Source organism: Prosopis cineraria, unplaced genomic scaffold (assembly GCF_029017545.1).
Source record: "Prosopis cineraria cultivar Desert tree isolate PC_DT_omini unplaced genomic scaffold, ASM2901754v1 PC13, whole genome shotgun sequence".
NCBI classification, from domain to species: Eukaryota; Viridiplantae; Streptophyta; class Magnoliopsida; order Fabales; family Fabaceae; genus Prosopis; species Prosopis cineraria.
Genome location: NW_026555344.1, coordinates 13,690,595 through 13,698,737, shown reverse-complemented (window position 1 = coordinate 13,698,737; position 8,143 = coordinate 13,690,595). Strand labels below are relative to the sequence as shown.

At 30.7% G+C, this 8,143-nt stretch overlaps 1 long non-coding RNA gene across 5 annotated transcripts; it reads left to right on the top strand.

Moving 5' to 3' along the window:
* Window positions 1–5,049: 5,049 nt before the first annotated feature.
* LOC129290540 (uncharacterized) lies at window positions 5,050–7,670 on the top strand. Of its 5 annotated transcripts, none has more exons than XR_008588437.1 (5): window positions 5,050–5,418; window positions 5,895–6,061; window positions 6,750–6,857; window positions 6,941–7,254; window positions 7,348–7,670. It is a non-coding gene; the product is annotated as an uncharacterized LOC129290540 (long non-coding RNA). The 5 variants fall into 5 exon arrangements; XR_008588436.1 differs by having other exon boundaries at window positions 6,260–6,857; XR_008588438.1 differs by having other exon boundaries at window positions 5,934–6,061; window positions 6,260–7,254.
* Window positions 7,671–8,143: the final 473 nt, after the last annotated feature.

Below are 8,143 nucleotides of genomic sequence, written 5' to 3'. Positions count from 1 at the left end.
TGATTTCTTTGAAAATTAGGATTAGACAAGTTTGGTTGAAAAATAATTAGAATAATTTAGATTATGATTCATTTATGTTTCTTGTTTTCTTGTAATTTATGTTATGTTTCATTTAGCTTTCTTGTTTTCTTGTAATAAAAGTATTATTGCTATGAATGAATTTCATTTTATTAAGTATTTATTTTAATACATTCTCTTTCTTTTGTTAAAGAATATGGATATTTCCTTTTCTTTCATTAGACATAAGAATAAAGATATATATATCTCGTGGATAGTGCTACAACACACACCATATTTAAAGATAAAAAATATTTTACTTGTTTAATAATAAGAGATGGAAGTGTTAATACCATAGCGGGTAATACTAAATTAATCGATGGCTCCAGAAGAGCAATTATAATATTACCCAAAGGAACAAAAAATATTATAGATGATGCATTATATTCATCTAAGTCTTAAAGAAATTTATTAAAGCTTTAAAGATATCCGCCGAAATGCGTATTATATTGAGACTACAAATGAGAAAGATATTGAATATCTACATATTACAGATTTTAGATTTAGAAAGAAATGTGTCCTAGAGAAATCATTCACATTATCTTCTAGTTTATACTACACAACTATTAGTACATTTGAAATAAATGCAATAGTCAATAAGAAGTTTACCAATCAAGATATATTTATCGTTTGGCATGACCAGTTAAGCCATCCCGATTCAACTATGATGCAAAGAATTATTAAAAATTCACATAGACATCTATTGAAGAACCAGAAGATTCTTCAATTTAAGGAGTTTTCATGTGCTGCTTGCTCTTAAGGAAAATCAATTAAAAGACTTTTAATTGCGAAAGTAAGAATTGAATCTCCCGCTTTCCTTGAACGTATCCAAGGGGATATATATAGACCTATTCATCTATCCTGTGGACCATTTAGATATTTTATGGTTATAATAGATGTATCTGCAAGATGGTCATATGTGTGTTTGTTATCAACACATAATTTAGCATTTGCTAGATTACTTGCCCAGATAATTTGATTAAGAGCACAGTTTTCAGATTATGCAATTAAGACAATTTGTCTTGATAATGCAAGTGAATTTGTCTTGATAATGCATGTGAATTTTCATCACAAATTTTTAATGAATATTGTATATCAACTGGAATAACAGTTGAAAAATTTGTTGCTTATGGCCACACTCAAAATAATTTAGCAGAATCATTTATTAAATGCCTCCAATTAATAGCTAGACCAATGCTCTTAAGGATAAAACTTCTTATTTCCGTATGGGACATGAGATTTTACATGCAACAGCACTTGTGCGCATCAGGCCAACAAGTTATCATAAATTTTTCCTGTTACAATTCGCTTTTGGTCAAAAGCTAAATATTTCCCATCTTAGAATTTTTGTATCTGTGGTGTTTGTTCCTATTGCTCCACCACAACGCACAAAGATGGGACCTCAAAGAAGGTTGGAAATATATGTTGGTTTTGAATCTCCTTCTATAATCAAGTATGTAGAACCATTAACTGGAGATTTATTCACGGCATGTTTTGACGATTGCCATTTTGATGAAACAATTTTCCCAACATTAGGGGGAGAAAATAATCAGTTGGAGAAAGAAATTACATGAAATGAATTATTATTATCTCATCTAGATCTTCGTATAAAGCAATGTGAACTTGAAGTTAAAAGAATAATTCATCTGCAAAATATTACAAATCAATTGTTAGATGCATTTACAGACTTTAAAAGAATTACCAAATCTTATATTCCAGCTGAAAATGCTCCTATTAGAATTGATGTCCCAATAAAGACAATTAGAAAGTGCAAATGAATCTAAGCCACTTCTGAAACGTGGTAGACCAATTGGTTTTAAAGATAAAATTTCTAGAAAGAAGAAAGGAACACAAAATAAAGATGGTATTGTAAAGTAGGCTAGTACTCTAGAAGAGTATGGAGACATAACTAATCAAAATACGCCAGAAGAGGTCTATATACCTGAAGATAATAAAGAGATCTCGATAAGTTATGTCACCATAGGAAAAAGATGGAACCGAAAAAATATAATCGTTGATCACATATTTTCATATAATGTTGCTGTGGAAATAATGAATCAAAATGAGAATCTAGAACCAAAATCAGTTGAAGAATGTAGACATAGAAATGATTGGCCAAAATGAAAAGATGCAATTCGTGCAGAATTAAATTCACTTTCAAAATGTAAAGTTTTTGGAATTGTAATCCGAATACCTAATGGTGTAAAGCTAGTTGGATATAGATGGGTATTTATGCAAAAATGAAATGAGAAAAATGAAATCGTCAAATATAAAGCATGACTAGTAGCACAAGGATTTTCACAAAAACCTGGTACTGATTATGAAGAGACATATTCTCTTGTGGTGGATGCAATCACATTAACATATCTAATTAGTCTAGCAGTATACAAAAAACTTGAAATGCGCCTAATGGATGCTGTTACAGCCTATTTATATGGCTCTTTAGATATAGAAATTTATATGAAAATCCCTGAAAGATTCAAATTGCCAGAAGCATGTAAAAATTCTCGAGAAAAATATGCAATTCATTTGCATAAATCTTTGTATGGATTGAAAAAATCTGGACAGGTGTGGTATAATTGTCTCAGTGAATATTTGTTGAATGAAGGTTATAAAAATGATCCTATCTCTCCATGTGTTTTTATAAAGAGAAATAGGTCAGAATTTGTTATAATTACTGTCTATGTGGATGATTTAAATAAAATTGAAACTCCTGAAGAGCTCCAAAAAGCAGTTGATTATTTAAAGAAAGAATTTGAAATGAAAGATCTAGAAAGAACAAAATTTTGCCTCGGCTTACAAATTGAGCACTTAGCAAATAAAATTTTTCTTCATCAATTAACTTCTATTAAAAAAATATTAAAGCGATTTTAAATGGACAAAGCACATCCATTAACTATTCCAATGGTTGTAAGATCTCTTGATGAGAAAAAAGATTCTTTTCGTCCTCAAGAGAAAGATGAAAAACTTCTTGGTCCTGAAGTACCATATGTTAGTGCTATAGGTGCACTGATGTATCTTGCTAATTCAACAAGACCTGATATTACATCTGTTGTAAATTTATTAGCAAGATTTAGTTTTTCCCAAACAAAAGGGCATTGGCATGGAGTTAAACACCTATTTCGATATCTTTAAGGGACAATTGATATGGAATTATTTTATTCTAATGAATTTGGATCACAACTTATTGGTTATGCAGATGCAGGATTTCGATCAGATCCACATAAAGGTAGATCATAAATTGGATATTTGTTTACTTGTGGGGGTATAGTAATATCTTGGCATTTAACAAAACAAACTTTAGCTACTGCCTCATCAAATTATGCTGAAATAATTGCAATTCATGAAACAAGTAGAGAATATGTTTGGCTAAGGTTAGTGATCCATCATATTCAATAGATGTTTGGTTTATTGTTAGAAAAAAAGATTCCAACAATATTATTTGAGGAAAATATAGCGTGCATAGCTCAATTGAAAGGAGGATATATCAAAGGAGATAGAATAAAACATATTTCTCCAATTTTTTTTTTTCACTTGACCTTTGGAAGAGCGATGATATAGATGTTTAGCAAATTCGCTTATGTGATAATCTTATAGATTTGTTTATTAAGACACTATCAACTTCAACATTTGAGAAGTTAGTGTATGAAATTGGAATGCGCAGACTCAGAGACATAAAAAGATGATGTCATCATGGGGAATGGAGTGATATTGTTACCAGGGGGAGACTACGGGGAGTAAATATTATGTTGTACTCTTTTTCTCTTTTTAAGGTTTTGTCCCACTGAGTTTTCCTAGAAAAGTTTTTAATAAAGCAACATTAGTGAATATTTAAAATATTGTGTATTTTTTTTCTTTCACTAAGTTTTTATCCTATTGGGTTTTTCTTTGTAAGGTTTTGATGAGGCACAATGTTTGTTATGGACATCCAAAAGGGAGTATTATAAATATTATGTTATGGATATTCATAACTCATAGCCCTTAGAATTCATTTATCCTTAATGTTCTCATGAATAGGGGTGAGCAAAACCGAACCGAAATCGAAAATCGAACCGAATCGAATCGAATTTTGTCTATTTGATTCGGTCTATTTGATTTTTCGGTTCGATTCGGTTTTTTTATTTTAAATATTTCGGTTGATCGGTTTGATTCGATTAGTAAAATTTAAAATCGCATAGATCGAACCGACCGAATTACATATAATTTATTAATTTATAAATTATATTTAATTTATAAATTATTTTATTTTTATTTTTATTTTTTATTTTAATAAAGAATAAAAAATAATAACATCACTTGAAACCCCATTTCAATCACTCACTCTCATCAGTAGGTATTGTGACTGGATTATGAGGCTATTATTTGATCATCGGTGTTTATTTGTGGTTGTTTATTTGATTATCCATGCCTTTATAATATTTGAGCTTTATGTCATATGGGTATAATTAGAATGGGCTCATATTGAAAAAAACGAATAGAAAAAAAGGCCCAATTTTGTAGTGTTGTTTGTTTTAATATTTAAAAAATAGGCCCAAACCGAAAAACCGAATTAATCGACCGAACCGAATTATCAAATTTCGGTTCGATCCTTGTTCGGTTCGATTGGCTTGTTCGGTTCGATTCAGTTTTCATTTTTAGTGTTATTTGATCGATCGGTTCTGCATATTTTGAGACCGAACCGACCGATGCTCACCCCTACTCATGAATGGCATGGAAGGAGTTTCTAATCTTAATAGCTTATAACTTTCAAATGTTACATAATACACCATTATATATCTCATTATATCTTTGTAACATTAAGGTAGGACTTAAATGATTGGAAGCTTATAAATAAATGTCATGTCCAAAGCATATGGATACTAATAAATATGAATTCTCTTCTATTATTTTCTTTGCATTTCTTTTATTATTTTATCCTTTTTTACTTTTCATATTAACTATATTTTACAACAATAACTAATTAAAAATCATAAAAATTCTGGAAAAGAAAAACAAAGACTAGGAACAGGGTATTCCTAGGGTTATGGCCGAAAGAAGAAAAGCAAAGGGGTTTGCCGCATGAGAGAACATGGAGAAGACCAAGGGTTGAATGGAAAGCGATGGCGATCTTCCATGGAGAAGACGGTGACAATCTCTCATTGATTGTGGAGGGATCGATTTCATTTGCCAAAATATCTCTATCTCTCTCTTTGTTCAGAGTGAATAAAGCTTCCATGGTTTCGATGGATTAGTAACCTCGTGCAAGATGTTAGATGAGATCTTCCACCTTGAGAATGGGCACTCTAACCTCGCGCAACACTGTATTGTTTAAAATCCTGCTGCACGAGTATCGCACCCCCCTCCAGTCACTAGTTTGAAATTGTGAGTCTCTTTCCTTGCGTACACCTCCATCTAGATTCAAAGTTATGGAATAGGTTTTGTAATTATTATGCCGCTGGATATGTTTCATGCTGTTAAATTAAACTACATGTATTTTGCTTGGTGTGGTGTTTATTAAAATTGGTTGTCTCATGTCTCTTTAAAGCATGCTTATAAAGTGTTCGACAAAATGCTTGGGAGAGAGTTTTTTTAAGAAACCAGTTGGATTTCGTGGACATAAGTACTTAGTTACTAGTTCAAGAAATTTGGGCTGTTTTGGTTTGCGTTGATCTTTATAAGACTTTTCGAGAGTAAATTAAAGTGAATCATTTGGAGGTAAATATTATGCTTGTAACATACTAAATATTTCTCCTGGAAATAGTGACGTCTCGAAACTTCTAATGTTATTACTTAAACTAGTAGTTTTTTTGTTTTTTTTAATTTTTTTCCCTTAAATACATTTTCCATGTTATTTGTAGGATCCTTTAAAGTCAATGGTTCACCATTATATGATGCAGAGGCTTAGAAGATGCTAGGATGTGAAAGGGTTTCAGCTTTTAGGATGCAAGAGATGTTAGCAAGAAATCATGTATTTATAAGCAAATCTTGATTCCTATAATGGTTGAAGTATCGTTATATATGATAGGTAATTCTTTCACTTTATTTTTTTATTATGTTTTATTATTTGTTACATTTATAATTTTTTATTATTTTGATTTGACAGCTTCATGTTTTAAAATTTGATTTGGAACCATTGGAGTCCTGAGTTTGTCAGTGATGTCCTCTGTTTCCATAGTAATATGTAACAAGGCACTTATCAGTACACTGAGTTTTGTTGGTGCAGAGCTTTGAATTTTGAGGTATTTGAAGAAAAATTTAATGTAAGTTTTGGAATTATATATCACTTAATCAAGTGTGGTTTAGGGGGGTTAACTCAAATTCACTCAAACTCATCTAAAATGCCGAGCTAGATCATTATAATATTTGACTAGCAAGATATTTAGCTAGCTAATTGTAGGGTCAAGTAATCAATGATGGCTATGGCTTGTTCTTTTAACCCTTCTTTTCCTTCATCTATTCAAGAAAATTTGTACGTGATGGTACCTTATATATTCAAACTGTTTGTGGAAGCGCTAGAAAATTGGTTAGGCCTTTTCTTTTTTCTTTTTCTTTTTTGCAGCAAACAAGTTTACTTGCATTATGTGTAATATAGTTTGCAATTACTTGAAGTATTTTGTGGCTTCTTGTTTTGGTTCTGGAATGCCTTTTAGATGTTGAGTCAGACAATAGCTAATTAATTTAGCACTTGTCTTAATTTTTCTTTTGTATGATAGAAAGCAGGACGAACATTTGAACTGTCAAGATTTTAGTTGCCTATAATCAACATTTCTTCACTCAAGGTCATCTTTGAAAAGCAACGAACTTCTGGATCACCTTCAGTTGTAAGTTGAAAATTGCTAGAGCCTAAAACAAAGAGGCTTAATTTGAATTTATTAGAAATAAACTTATTTGGATTGCTTTGTAGTTCTAATAATACTTCTCAAGTTTCAACTAAACCTTGAGAGCAGCATGAAGTTGTATGACTCACAAAATGGGAAGCATGTGATAACTTGGATGCTTCTGAACTTATGATTTGGTGTGTTTACTGTGGCCACGTATTTGCAATCCTGATGCATTTTTCTTTTTCAAGTATTCAAGGTACAAATAACAATGTTATTATCAATCTCATTTTGAAGAACTCAGTCTTTCTCTGTAGAACTCAAGCTTGCAGTCAAAGGTAGCCTGGATCACTAGGACGTGAAGAGTGAAGACCATGATGCAAAAACAATTGATTCCTGGGTAATCTATTTGTATTAGCTGTCAATGTAATTTATATTTAATATATATTGATGTGAAGTTGGATTAATGTTTATTGTTTTGTTTATGTTACAGGGAATTTTCGTCAAGTTTATAGTGGTGTTTGTATTTTTTTTGAGTTTTATAGCTACCATTGCTTCTTCTTCTTCTTCTTCTTCTTTTTCATTTTAGGAAGAAGTGTTGGCTTAGAACTCTTCATGAAAAGAATTTTTTTCTTCTTAGGTTTAGTTTGAAGAATTTGCAGGGCAATGGTATCTTTTATTAGAAGGATGTTGTTTTTGGCAGAAGACCATGTAACATCTTTTATGAACTCTTATATGTTGTTTATTGTGTTTAACACAAATTATATACGTTTGAAGACAATATCTTGTTATGAAATTTTCTTTCTTACCATTAAATTGAATTTGTCATTAATTGAAAAATTTGAAAAAGATTAACATAATAGAGGAATGGAGAGAAAAATATTTTTTTTTTTAAAATATATATATATATATATATATGTATGTATGTATGTATGTATGTGTGTGTGTGTGTGTTTGAGACAGATTTAGAGGGGGAATAATCTACCTCAAAAGTATATGAATTATATATAATTATTTTAGAAATGGATTGAAATCTATCTCTAAATTTAGAGATGGATCTAGGGATGAATTTATCCCTCTCTGCATGATACAAGGCGATGGCTTTAAATTGAAATTAGAGACAAGTGAATTTCAATTTAGAGGTGAAATTATGTCGCCTCATATAAGAGACTAACAAAAATCTGTCTCTAATTATTTAATAACGTTACTTTTAGTGACATTTTGTATTTCATTTTTAAAGTCATCTCTAAATGGTTAGAGACGAATTTTAGGCCATTTAGAGACAAATT